This window comes from Hypanus sabinus, chromosome 1 (assembly GCF_030144855.1).
Source record: "Hypanus sabinus isolate sHypSab1 chromosome 1, sHypSab1.hap1, whole genome shotgun sequence".
Taxonomy (NCBI): Eukaryota; Metazoa; Chordata; class Chondrichthyes; order Myliobatiformes; family Dasyatidae; genus Hypanus; species Hypanus sabinus.
The window spans coordinates 69,452,781-69,467,933 of NC_082706.1; the positions used below are offsets into that span (position 1 = coordinate 69,452,781).

Consider the following 15,153-nt stretch of genomic DNA (forward strand, 5'->3'; position numbering starts at 1 on the left):
TGTAAATCCAAAAGCTAAATCGTCCTGTGGCACTCTCATCATTATCAGATAGCATTCATCAATAGCATGTAGATAAATGCTCTTTTTGAAACTGCAACTTGACTTTTTAACTTTTTCTCTTCCCCGTGTAGTCCATTTATTTTTGTCTGCCTGGCATGATCTTTGTACTTCTACTTAGTTGCATTTTCTGCAAGTTTTGCCTCTAAATCAGCATTGGTGTGATGTATGTGATTCCCCTGCCACAATGGTAACACAATTTGTTTGAACAGGCAGGTTTCTAGTTAGATGTTGCAATTTTGTTCATGTTCACTTAAGTGCATCTCTGTCTACTGTTTCCATTGATACAGCTATTTCAACTGCTCTTTTAAATGCAAGTTGCACTTCTGTTAGGAGCTGTTTTTTAATGCTTTCTTGTCAGATTTCACAAACTAAGTTATCTCTCAGTACATCATCAAGCTCATCAGTGAACTGACAATGCTTCAATTCAGCCATGTGTGCAAAAACGGACTTTGCTTCCTTTTGATTCCACTTATGAAACCTGAAGCATTCTGCAATCAACAATAGATTAAGTTCCAAATATTCCTGCATTATTTTCATAATATCAACAAAAATTACTTTGGCCAATTTAGTTGGAGCAGTTAAACTTCTCAGCAAACTGTATGTCTTTAAATTCAATGCACTCAGCAAAACTGTTACATGTTTCTCATTGGCTATTCCATTTGCTTTAAAATACTACTCAATCCCTTCCATATACAATATCCAGTTATCTACTGTGTAATCAAACTCGTCTTTCTTTCTGATGTAGCTAGCCATTTCTGCTTGTTTTTAATTAGTATCACCCAGTACTCATTGTTTATGAACCCATGAATTCTTCAACTCTCTGCCTTTTTTAACTGGATCATCTTTCATTTTGCAAAGAAGATGTGCTGCTCCGAAGAAAAAATGATGCTGTGCTTTTTTTTTAACTTGAGTCTTTCTCAATGCGCTTTTTTAAAACAGGCAGATAGTTGTCTCAGGTTGGTTTAAAATTTCCTCATCACCATTGTTATCTTTTTGTAACTCCAAAACATGAAAACAAATTGAAAAGAAAATAAGGGAGCTGAGAATATGAGACTAACTTCATTTATTACTTTAAATGAGGCTGCACATATAGCATGGTGACGTGATGATCTTTGTCATATACATGCTTTTACATAAAACCCATAAAGAAATATTTGCCCAAATAAGAATGCTTAATCACATAGTATATTCATAATATTACTCAAATATTACTGAAATATTAAATGCACAATATATTTGTGATAAATAAACTTGAACTTTGACACCTTGATCTAAATGTGTGCTGGTAGGCATTGCAAGTGAGTGTGGGCAGTGGTTGGTCCAACATGAAATACTGTATATTATCCTTCCTAAACTAGGAACATAGAAATGTTTAACATATCTAAATGACTATTCCCACTTTTAACCTTCGACATTCATTATTCCATTCTTTCCATAAATCATTGGTTTTATGGTTAGAAGTGGCGTATGAATAGAACATTAAACTTAGAACATAGACAGCACACCACAGTACAGACCCTTCAGCACATGATGCTGTGCCTACCCTTTAACTTAATCTAAAAACAATCTAACACTTCCCTTCTACATAGCCCTCCATTTTTCTAGCATCCATTTGTTTCTTAAATGTCCCAAATGTATCTGCCTCTACCATATCCCATAGCAGGACATTCCACACACCTGCCACTCTCTGTGTAAAAGACTTATCTTTGACTTCCCACTGTAGTTTCCTCCAAACAGCTTAAAATTATGTCCCCTTGTGTTAGTCATTTCTGCCCCGGGAAAAGTTTCTGCTGGCCACTCGATCATATGCCGCTTATCATCTTATACACCTCTATCAAGACATCTCTCATCCTTCTTCACTCCAAAGAGAAAAGCCCACGCTCACTCAGCGTATCTCATAAGACGTGTTCTTACTCCATGCAGCATTCTAGTAAGTCTTCTCTGCACCCCTTCTGAAGCTCCCACATCTTTCCTACAATGAGGCGATCAGAAGTTAATGCAATACTCCTAGTGTGTTCTATTGAGCTGCAACATTACCATGCAGTTCTTTGACTTAATTCCCCTGACTAATGAAGACTAACATGCCATGTGCTTTATTAACCATCCTATCAACTTGCAACTTTGAGGAACTTATGGCCATGGATCCCAAGTTAACTCAGCTCCTCCACTCTGCTAAAGCTCCTGCCACTAACCTGGTATCCTGCCTTCAAGTTTAACCTTTGAAAGGAAATCACTTCACACTTTTCCCCAGTTGAACTCTATCTGCCACTTTTCAGCCCAGTTCTGCATCCTGTCAATGTCCTGTTGTATCCTACAAAAACATTCTACACTGTCCACAACTCCACCAACCTTTATGCAATCTGAATGGATTTATTGACTACAGATTAATGAGAAGTATTTCTAGTTTAATAATATTTAGTATGCTGCTGTCATCATTAATCCCTATATGACATTGATCTTATTTCATTGATTAGTTCCTGTCTGTGCCGAAAGGAATGTCATCAGGAAGAGTGAATGAGTCCAATGGAATGCAACGACTGCTGTGCGCAGTTTGAAGAGAAAGATACAAGAGAAAATAGGGAGGCAGGGATAAAATGCTTAAGCAACAAGACAGAGTGAGCCAGTAATCAGCAAGAACCGAGCAGCTTCAGGAGTGGGAACCTGGTGTTTCTCAGTCAATTGCTGATGATCACATCACCACCTTCATTTGTTTGTCTGTCAAGCAAGTTACTTCATTGCCAGTGGAATCCATTGGTACTGCTCATTCCAATTGCATTTTCTGGCAATTAAACTCATGAGCTATTATTCAAGATTCAAGATTGTTTAATGTCAACTTCAGTACACAAGTGTAAAGGAGAATGAAATAATTGTTATTCTGGAGCTGATGCAGTACAAAAACAACACAGTAAGATAAGCAACCCAATAAAAAAAACCAAAATAAATATAAATACTTAAAATAGCATTGATATTGTTTGTATATTTATGTGTGTGTCTGTACACACACACACACACACACACACACACACACACACACACACACACACACACACACACACACACACACACACACACACACACACACACACACACGCACACACAGAGGATCTTCAGACTGTCCTTGCTATGGCAGTAAGAGCATACAGCAGTGTGGGGCTGGCTGTCAATACCACCAAGATGGAAGTGGTTTGCTAATGGAGTAGCAGTGTCCCACCCACTCTACCTGTCTTCACTGTTGGTGATGAAAAGCTGACAGTATTGCCATCTTTCAAATATCTGGGGAGCATTCTCTCTGAGGATAGTGACATTGACAACGACATCCAGAGCCGCATTAAACAGGCATCAGCTGCCTGTGGGAGAGTTTGACGTAGAGTCTTTCAGAACAGGAGCCTTCGTCCCTCCAGAGGTCGCCGTATACCAAACAGTCTGTGTCACCACCCTCCTTTATAGATGTGAAGCTTGGGTAACCTACAGCCATCACATCAAGTTCTTGGAGCACTTCCACATAAGCTGCCTTCAGCGCATCCTGGGAATTACCTGGCGTGAGCGGGTGCCTCACACTGAAATACTTGTAAAAACCAACTGCAGAAGTATTGAGGCCACGATTACCCAATGTCAGCTGCAGTGGCTAGGGCACGTGATAAGGATGCCCCCATGTCGGCTACCCCGTGGAGTGTTATACGGCTAGCTACATTATGGTTGCACTCAGCTGGACAGCCAAAGAAGCGCTATAATGATCAGATAAAGAATGATTTAAGGAAGTGCAAGATCAGACCCAAGGACCTGGAGGATGTTGCTGCTGACCATACCACTTGGTGACAGCTGTGTAGGAATGGGGTTCACATTCTAGAGATAGAAATAACAACCAGAAGACAGCAGAAGAGAGCCAGGAGAAATGCAGCCATGGTTGCCATCACTACCACCACATGTACATGTCCCACCTGCAATAGAGCTTGTGTGTCCAGGATAATAGGAGTGTATAGTCATCAAAGATCTCACCGTTACAGGAGAGGACGTCATCATTGGATTTCGATGGACCACCGAACAGGAAGATACATGTGTGTGTGTGTGTGTGTGTATGTAAATATATATATATAGATTGATTGGATGTCCATAGAGTGACACAAGGCACAGTAGTTTCCAGTAGTCTCTGTATGTAAGCTGGCTCTGATAGGAAACAATAAACTGATGATGGTGGTGGGTTAATGCATGGAGGTGTGTCTTCGCTATAGTAAAGGTTCTATTTAAACAGATTTACTCATGATCTGGTCATATATCATTACACTCAAATCCTTCATCATCATCAGGACCCTGGCAATGTCCAGGCAATTGGAAAGACTGCTTTAAAAAAGTGCAGATGGTGTTATTGCTACACAGGTGCCTTCTGAATTGTTTGGAAATATTCATTAGATAAAAAGATGTTTTGTTTAATCCATCCTATTTTTCTGCACCAAAGATGGGTGTTCCAATCATGTTATTACATTATGACAATGTTCTATAATATACACTATGGCTACTTTATTAGTTACAGCTGTACAGCTGCTCATTGATGCAAATATCTAATCAGCCAATCACATGGCAGCAACTTAATGCATAAAAGTACACAGATGTGGTCAAAAGGTTCATATATCAGAATGGGGAAGAAATATGATCTGAATGAGCTTGACCGTGGAATGATCTTTGGTGCCATAGGGCATGGTTTGAGTAATCAGAAACTGCTGAACTCCTGGGATTTTAATGCACAACATTCTCTAGAGTTTACAGAGAAACAAATAACATCCAGAAAGCATAAAGTGTCTCAGCCTGAAATGTGGACTGTACTGTTTTCCATAGATGCTGCCTGGCCTGCTGAGTTCCTCCAGCGTTTTGTGTGTGTTGCTTAGATTTCCAGCATTTGTAGATCTTCTCTTGTTTGTGATAGACCATCCATTGAGCAGGAGTTCTGTGGAGAAAATGCTTTGTTTATGTGAGAGGTCAGAGCAAAATGGCCATACTGGTTCAAGGTGGCAGGAAGGCAACAATAGCTCATATAATCATGAGTTACAACAAGTGATGATCAGAAAAGCATCTCTGAATGCACAGCATGTTGAACCTTGGGTTACAGCAGCATACACTCACTGGCTACTTAATTGGATACCTCCTGTATCCAAGGCTTGACTGAAAATTCACCCCTAGTCAATGGTGTTAAACTCACCATGTATCAGGGTCAATGCCTTCACAATTCATTCCATTAAAATTGATGGAATGGAATGAACATCAAAGGGAGAGTGCAATGTACTACTGCTAAGATTTAGCACAACTCATGTCCTGACTTGTAGTGCTTCTCAATAGACAATAGACAACAGATGCCAGAGTAGGCCATTTGGCCCTTCTCATTGTTTACAGCCGTGAACACAGATGCAGCTATCAGACATTTGAATGTCCAGCTCCATTTGCAAACAAGTGAGAGTAGAACTGAGTACAAATTGGGGAAGATACTTGCATGCACATTTAGTCCTGGTGGCCAAGTCCAATTCCACTTCCATGAGGGAAAAGGCTCTGTATCCACACCAGGACCACCAGAATCAAAATAGTTACTTTCCCCAAAACTATCAGGCTGGTCAACACCTCCAACCATTAACCCACTCCAACACCACTATTTTACCATTTCCTGTCAGAATCACCTTATGTGTAGACACTCCTGTACCCAGCATCACTTTATGTCCATACAATCAGACTATGTATTCAAAATAATCTTAAGATTTTTGTATTGTTTATTTTTATTATGTTATTCATGTTTATTGTATTTTTATGCTAATTTTGATAAAATAAATTTGTTCTCCTCATACTAATGCACTAAAGAATGACAATAAACATTAATCTTCAATCTTGAAGACCAATTCTACAGCTAAGAGATTCATAATTATAGTAGATGGGCCTCAGTCTCTTTTTCTTACATCTTCTTCCATGTTGGTAGATCTTCTCTCCCCTTGAGAAATCGCAAAATCAAACTAAATCCGTTACATCCAGTATCAAATAGGAAGACAGAAATCAAACATAGGCTAAACATCACAAGTTCATTGATAAACTAAAATTGGTGTGTTTTGTTTAATAGGAAAGAATAAATGTCTAGGATTTGGATTGAAGATTGTCCAGGACATACTCAAACAAACAGAATGATAGTAGCTTTTCAATTGCCAAAATGTTTTCCTTTGTAAGGAAGAATATGTAAAAATTCAGCATAAATGTATCACCTGAATGGGTGGTATGCTAGCATAGCAATTAATACAATATATTGAAGTGCCACCTGTAAGATTAGGTTCCAAGAGGCTCATATGTTCTCCTTGGGACTGAAACACACCTCTACACTCAACTCCATCCTGTGGAAAGTAGTGTCTCATACACTTGGTATATAAAGGGTAAAAAAGAGTCGAGGGTAGATATAGGACCAATACAAAATGATGCTGGAGATATTATATTGAGAGATGCAGAAATGGAAAAGGAACTGAATGCATAATTTGTATCAGTCTTTACAGCGGAAGATGTCTGCAGTATACTAGACATTCAAGAGTGTCCGGGAGGTGAAATTTTTGCAGTGAAAATTACTACTAATAAGGTGCTCAAGAAGCTTAATGGTCTGAGGGTGGATAAATCTCTTGGACCTGATGGAATGTACCCTTGGGTTCTGAAGGAAGTAGCTGGAGAGATTGCGAAAGCATCAACAATGATTTTTCAAGAATCAATAGATTTTGGCATTGTACCTAATGACTGGAAAATTGCAAATGCTACTTGGCCATTTAAGAAGGGTGGCAGGCAGCAGAAAGGAAACTATAGACCTGTTAGCCTGACATCAGTGGTTGGGAAGTTGTTGAAGTCAATTGTTAGGGATGAGATTACAGAGTACCTGGAGGTACATGACAAGATAGGCCAAAGCCAGCATGGTTTCCTGAAAGGAAAACCCTGTCTGACAAACCTACTGCAATTCTTTGAGGAAATTACAAACAGGGTTGAAAAAAGAGATGCAGTAGACATGGTGTACTTGAATTTTCAGAAGGTATTTGACAAGGTGCCACACGTGAGGCTGCTTAGCAAAATAAGGCCCCATGGAATTACAGGGAAGTTACTAGCGTGGATGGAGCATTGGCTGGTCAGCAGAAAATAGAAAGTGGGAATAAAGGGATCCTTTATTTGCATTTTGTCTGTCTTTCATGCTTCCAAGTGAATAGCTTGATGCTCAACCCAGCATGGATGGAAAGTATTCAAGGAGCCGGCAGGATTCAAACACAGCACCACTTGCCTTGAAGTCCAGTGCACATGCCCTTACAGTACCGGCCAGCCTTTTTACAAAAAACAGGGTTTAAAATATTTACAGTGCAGTGCAGTAACTGGGATATTAAATAAAGTAACTGGGGCACTACTGTAGCTTAGTGGTGAACATGATGCTATTACAACACAGGGTCTTCTGGGATTCAGGGTTCAATTCCAGTGCCAGTCTGTAAGGAGTCTCTGTACACCCTCCTCGGGGAATGCTTGGGTTCCCCCCAGATACTCTGGTTTCCTCCCACAGTCCAAAGATGTACCATTGGTCATTGTAAATTACCCCATGATTAAGTTAGGTTTAATTGGGGTACTGGGGCTGTTGGGGTGCCATGGCTCAAAGGCTCAAAGGGGCCTTTTCTGCTCTGTATCACTAAATAAATAAATAGATAGATGGAGTGGGGGAGATAGCTAGAATGAGTGAACTGTCTGATAGAAAAGAAACTTTTAAACTGGCATGAAGCTTTTTGTTATTATAACTCTATAGTGCTTTCCAGAAGGTTGCTTTTGGAAAAGGCAGTTTGTAGGGTGGGGCATTTACAGCCAAGTGCAAGACAATGAGGACCTCCAGATAAAGTGTCCATCTTAGTTTGGAATGACAATTCATTTGCACAGGAAGCTAAGAAGCTTCAGTAAGAAGTGGACTTAGCTCAATACACCATGGACATCTTGCTCCCATCTGTAGTATCTATAAGAGGTACCGCCTCAAGATGACAACATCCATCATCAAAGATCCGAACCATCTGGACTATACCATCATCTCACAGCTACCATTGGTTGGGCAGGAGGTACAGAAGCCTGAGGACCCACACCACCAGGTTCAAGAACAACTCCTTCCTTTCAATCAGTCAGTTTTTGAACCAACAAGCACTACATTATAGTTCAGCAACATTTTGACCCACTTGCTAAGAAATCAAGACTGAGGCAAGCAAAGTGCAAGGCTGCCCCACCTCAACTGTTTTACAGGATCACCATTGAGAGTGCCCTGACGAGTTTCATCTCTGTCTCATATGGAAACAGTCAAGCATCAGACCAGAAGTCCCTCCAAAGGACTGTGAGAACAGCCGAGAGGATTGAAGGAGTCTCCCTACCATCAATTGGGGACATTGATCAGGAGTGCTGCATACACAAGGCCTTTAGTATTATTAAGGATCCCACCCATCCACCCAGCATCCTCTTTGACTTTCTGCCATCAGGCAGGAGACTGCGATGCATCAAAACAAGAACTGTCACGATAAGAAACAGTTTCTTCCCTCGGGCCATTAGTCTTCTGAACTCCCTGCTGCATTGTATTCAAAATGTCGCTGGTTAATCCATTCCGTACCTTACAATATTTAATATTAATGCACTTTAGTTCAAAGGTTTCAAAGGTACATTTATTGTCTGAGAAATGTATACAATATACATCCTGAAATGTTTTTTCTTCGCAACCATCCATGAAAACAGAGGAGTGCCCCAAAGAATGAATGACAGTTAAATGTTAGAACCCCAAAGTCCCCCCCCCACCAGCTCCCCTCCCTCCTGTGTGTAAGCAGCAGCAAGCAACAATCCCCCTACCCCCACCGGCAAAAAAAAGCATCAGCACCCGCCACCGAGCACTCAGCGTGAGCAAAGCAACAACAAAGACACGGACTTGCAGTTACCCCAAAGACTACATTGTTCACCCGATATTCAACATACCATATGAAACCCCAAGAGCGGGTCACATTCCCACAAAGAACCATAGTCAGCATGTAACTCCAGGTCACGGTCTTGCAAGGGAAAAATAGAGATACTAAAGATGGAAATAGAGCTGTTTCCGAAGATGGAAGCAAAGGAGTCGCTGTTAGGCATCATTAATCCTTCTAAGTTCCTCCTCCTTAACTGCTATGTGTGATTCATCTGTAGATTCTATCCTTACCTTCATAAGTCATTTTATGTTATGAGTGTTATATGTGCTTTACACCCAGGTTAAGAGAAACATAGTCTGGTTTCTATATACATTGTAAGCTTATATATGTAATTAACATGTATATAGTGAAATGACAATAAACCTGAATTGACTTTGCACTAAAATGGATTTTCTTGCTTGAATTGTGTTTTCTTTTCTTGTAATTTAATTTTATTAAATAAATAATTTCATGATTCAATAAAATATTTTATTTTAATTATTTCCCTTTTTGTGAATGGTGCCTATCTGATGCTCTGCGCCTGTGATGGTACTTAAGTCAGATTTTCATTGTACCTCTGCTCAAGTGTACTGTGCACATGACAAAAACTTGACTTTAACTTTGAATTTGAATCACACTTAATGATGTGATCAGCATCAAATATCTCTTCATAAACATCTCTGGGTCATTATTATCCAGAAACCTAACTAGACCACCCCCATGTAAATAGACCCAAGAGTGGATTATGGACCAGGGTTTAGTAGCATGTAACTCACTTCCTGACTCCCTACCACGTCTCCTGCATTTACATGGACTGTGATGCGATACTCAATGTAAATCAAATATTTGCAAGCATGATTTGACGGGATTTTTTCAGGATGAGATCTAATGCAAAGACACAATATAGGATATAAAAGAGATCTGTTAGCACATTGGCCTTCATAAATCAAAGTATTGAGTACAGGAGTTGGGATGTTATGTCAAAGTTGTATGAAGTGTTGGTAAGACCTAATTTGAATTATTACATGCAGATCTGGTTGCAGATAAGATTGAAAGAGTACAGTGAAAATTTATAAGGGTGTTGCCGGAACTTGAGGATCTGAGTTATCAGGAAAGGTTGAATAGGGCTTTATTCCCTGTAGCATAGAAGAATGAGGAGAAATTTGATACAGGTGTACAAAATTATGAGGAGAAAAGATAGGATAAAAGCAAGCAGGCTTTTTCCACTGAGGCTATGTGAGAGGTCCAGAGTTAAGGGTGAAAGGTGAAATTTGAAGTGTTGCTTCTTCACTCAGAGGGACGTGAGAGTGTGAAACTGCTTATGGTAGTGCCAGATGCACGTTTGATTTCAATGTATAAGGTAAGTCTGGATAAGTACATGGATAACAGAGGTATGGAGGGCTTTGTTCCAGGTCCAGGTTGATGGGACTAGGCAGAATAACAGTTCTGAATGGAGTAGAATGGCTGGAGATCCTGTTTCTCTGCTATACTGCTCCATGACTCTATAACTCTATTACACCAGGATGAGTGTTACAATCTGTCTCTTTAGTATCGGATCCACCAGTTTAAACCTTCACTCATCACCTAGCAAAAGTACCATGGACTAGAGGCTCCAAAGAAATTTGCCAATATTTCTTCTGCAGCACCTCTTATCTTTTTATCACTGTTATCCACACTTCGAAGGAAAGCAAATACATGGGAACACTGCCATTGAATCATAATGGAACCATACAGTGGGGAAACTGGCCTTTCATTCTGCCTTTCCTTTCTTAGTGCTGGTTGAAAACCCTGAAGCTCCCCACTCACCTGTTCTTTTGAAGACCCTTCACCACAGATTCAAGATTCAAAAACTTTATTGTCATTCTAACCGTACATCAGCTCTGCAAGGCAGAATGAGACAGTGTTTCCCAGGAGCAGTGCAATCATAACATAACAAACACAACACTAAATAATAAACATAACAATAAATAGTAAAACACAACAGCCACATGTCAGTTAAAAACAAGCTATAAGTGTCCAGTGCAAGTTAAAAGTGTCCAAAGCACCAGTCAATGAAAATGGTCCACCAAAATATCTTGAGTAATAGATTAACCATTCCTCAGGTGGAATTTCAAAGTGCTAATCCAGACCAGGACATTTGCTCCTCAAGAAGGACTTCTGTCCTGAGATAAGAAAAGGTGTTTACTCTTAAAATAAGACTGGTTCAGTCAGGCTAAAGAGAGCATAGCTGACCCTATGAGTAGACTTGGGATCTGAAATAAAATTTTAGGCAAAAGAAAAACACAGAGAAAACATGGAGAAAAACATTTTTATTCAACAGGTAATTAGGATCTGGAATTCAATGTCTGCAGGGATGATGTAAACAGAATCAATAACTACTTCATAAGCACTTGAGAGCAAATAATTTGCAAAGCTGTGATGAAAGTGCATTTTAAGTGGGAGTGACAGGCTTCCATTATGGGGAACTGGCATTGACCTGAAAGGCCAAATGGCTTCATTTTACGTTGTAGCATTAACGGGATGCAGAGCTGGAGTGGGAAATGGCAGATGGAGTTCAACCCAGAAAAAATGTGAAATGATTCACTACGATATGTCAAATTTAAAGGCAGAATATAGTGTTAAATAAAAGGATTTTTATCAGTTTGGAGAAACAGAGGGATCTTGGAGTCTCCCATCCATAGATTCCTTAAAGTTGTTGTACCAGTTGATAGGGTAGTTAAGAAAGTATATGGTACACAGACCTTCATTAGTCAGCAGATTGAGTTCAAGAGCCGCAAGGTAATGTTCCAACCTCAGGTACCAGGATGCTACCTGGATTAGAGAGTATGTTTTATGAGGATAGGTTGAGCAAGCAAGGACATTTCTCTTTGGAGTGAAGAAGGAGAGTTGATTTGATAAAGGCATGAAAGATGATATGAAATATAGATCAAGTGGATAGTCAGAGACTTTTCCCCAGGGTGAAAATAGCTAATACAAGAGGGTATAATTTTAATGTGACTGTTGGAAAATATAGGGGTGATGTTAGAGGTTACTCTTTTATACAGAGAGTGGTAGGTTCATTGAACTCTCTACTAGGAGTGATGGTAGAGGCATCAAAGAGATTCTTGGATAGGCACATGGATGATGGAAAAATGGAGGGCTATGATTGATCTTAGATTAGGTTAAATTTTCGGCACAGCATTGTGGACCAAAGGGCCTGTATTATGCAATAATGTTCTTTGCTGTATAACAGTTCTAGGATTTAATACTATCAATATTCAGATGCAATCTCACCCCTCCAGTCCCTGGGGCAAGTTTAGAGAAATAATACTTGCTAAAATAACCAATGTTAGTATCCCAGGACAGGCAAGCAAAATCTCTGCTTCATACAGTTAGTATATTGTCATTGCTTGTTTTGGTAAACTACTCATGGGATTGATATAGAATAGCTTAATCCATTTTCTGGTCAAGTGCCCTAACTAGAATGCATAGCACCATGGGAATATGGACCATAAAATGGGGCCTCATTCCTTCCTCTCTGCTTCCTGCTCCAGTGTTTCTTGTACCTCTTCAGATTCTCCTGACTACGTTGACAAAAAGCAAGTAATTCCTAAACATGAGAAAGTCTGCAGATGCTGGAAATGCAAAGCAACACCCACAAATGCTGGAGGAACTGAGCTGCTCAGGCAGCATCAATGGAAATGAATAAACAGTTGACAGTTTGGGCCAAGAGCCTAGCCTCTTTCCCTTCCCCCACCTTTTTATTCTGGTGCCTTCCCCTTCCTTCTCAGTTCTGAAGAAGGATCTGAAGATTCTTTTAAATGTAACACTTACCCCAGTACTTCCCCATGATAAGGTATCATTTGGTATATGCACCTTTTTCAGTGATCTCATCTTCTCCAAATATGCATTCATTATGGTCTACTCTCAGGTCTGTAGGCTTGTACTTCTTCAACTTTCTCAAAGACAATCCCACTCTAGGCTAGCACTGTTTATATCTTATGGACATCCATTTGTTTTAGCATATGCCAAAGAGGAATAATGTTTAACTCTTTCCTTATGTACATAAAACTTTTCCTCAATCCAAAACCTCAAAACATGCACTTGTAATCAGAGAATGAAAGAAAATAAATACGTATAAAGAATGACTTACGATAAGCTCTAGAGATAAAAGAAGTGGAAGACTGTGTGAAAAATGTGATATAGAAAGTCAACAGAGCTTTACCAAGAGGGATTTCTCAAAGGTCAGCTGTATTTTATTTAAAAATGGAGCTTTGAGAGCGTTTGCCATTGTATGAGGCTTATCAGCAGCTATAAATGGAGCGCCAATTGTGAATTAGATAGCAGGGAAGGTTCAGGCAAAAAAGGGAGACCCTGCCTAGTGGAGTGGTCATCGACAGACTGATCTGAGGCAGACTGGTAGGGCTTTGGCTCATTCGGGCTTTAGCAATAACAGGTCGAGGCGAGGTAAGTTACCTGTGAGGAATAGAAACAGGAAATATATCTGAGAGGCCGGTGTTCTGGACCGGGTATCAGGCGTGGGATGTCTGGGAGACTCCAAGCCTCCCAGACGGCCACATCTGCGTCAGGTGCGCTGAACTGCAGCTCATTAGGGACCGTGTTAGGGAACTGGACATGCAGCTTGATGACCTTTGTCTGGTCAGGGAAAGTAAGGAGGTGATAGAGAGGAGCTATAGGCAAGTAGTGACACTAGGGCCTCAGGAGACAGATAAGTGGGTAACAGTCAGGAGAGGGAGGGCAAGAGTCAGATACTAGAAAGTACCCCTGTGTCTGTCCCACTTAACAAGAAGTACTCCTGTTTGAGTACTGTTGGGGGAAGGGTCTCCCTGGGGGAAGCAACAGTGGTCGCGCCTCTGGCACGGAGTCTGTCCCTGTGGCTCAGAAGGGTAGGGAAAGGAAGAAGACAGTAGTAATAGGGGACTCTATAGTTATGGATTCAGATAGTTGATTCTGTGGATGCAGGAAAGAAACACGGATGGTAGTTTGCTTCCCAGGTGCCAGGGTTCGGAATGTTTCTGATCACGTCTACGATATCCTGAACTGAGAAGGTGAACAGGCAGAGGTCAAGGTGCATATTGGTACCAATGACATAGGCAGGAAAAGGGAGGAGGTCCTGAAAACAGATGAAGGGGAGTTAGGAAGGAAGTTGAGAAGTAGGACCTCAAAGTTGTAAACTCGGGATTATTGCCTGTGCCACGCAACAGTGAATATAGGAATAGAGTGAGGTGGAAGATAAATGCGTGGTTGAGGGTTTGGAGCAGCGGTCAGGAATTCAGGTTTCTGGATTATTGGGACCTTTTCTGGGGCAGGTGTGACCTATACAAAAAGGACGGGTTGCTCTTGAATCTTAGGGGGACCAATATCATGGAAGGGAGGTTTGCAAGGGCTACTGGGGAGAGTTGAAACTAGAATTACTGGGGTGTGGGAACCGAACTAAAGAGTCAGAGGAAAGGGCAGTTGGCTCACAAATAAAGAAAGCTTGGAAACAGTGTGAGAGGGAGGATAGGCAAAGTGATAGAGAAGCGATGCACTCAGACCGGTGGTGTCACAACCACGGATTCGGCAGCACAGCAAATTTGGCAATTGCACGTGAATGTGCTTGTGTCAGCTAATTATTATCTCACTGTGATAATATGTAACTCCATTCATTCCGTCACAGTATTTGTTGAGACTTGGACCCAGCAACACTTCACTGACTTGCCTGAGAAAATGGACTGTTGAGTCAACTCACTCTGAAGACTAGTGGTACTAGTGCTAACTGGCCTAAACTCTCTGCAAGCTTTGAAAACCTACTTCATTATTCACAATGGCACCTACCTTAGTATCATCTGCATACTTACTAATCCAATTTACCACCCCATCATCCAGATCATTAGTGTATATGAGAAACAACATTGGACCCAGTACAGTTCCCTGAGGCACACCACTAGTCACCAGCCTCCAACCTGACAAACAGTTATCCACCAGTACTCTCTGGCATCTCCCATCCAGCCACTGTTGAATCCATTTTACTACTTCAATATTAATACCTAACGATTGAACCTTCCTAACTAACCTTCCATGCGGAACCTTGTCAAAGGCCTTACTGAAGTCCATATATACAACATCCACTGCTTTACCCTCGCCAACTTTCCTCATAACCTCTTAAAAA

General features: G+C 40.7%; 1 long non-coding RNA gene across 1 annotated transcript in view; it reads right to left on the minus strand.

Moving 5' to 3' along the window:
- Window positions 1-4,977: 4,977 nt before the first annotated feature.
- The window catches only part of LOC132394494 (uncharacterized), an 83,265-nt gene continuing 73,089 nt past the window's right edge, over window positions 4,978-15,153 (minus strand). The window contains exon 4 of the long non-coding RNA XR_009512340.1: window positions 4,978-4,999. This is a non-coding gene — a long non-coding RNA (uncharacterized LOC132394494). The remainder of the gene's footprint in view (window positions 5,000-15,153) is intronic.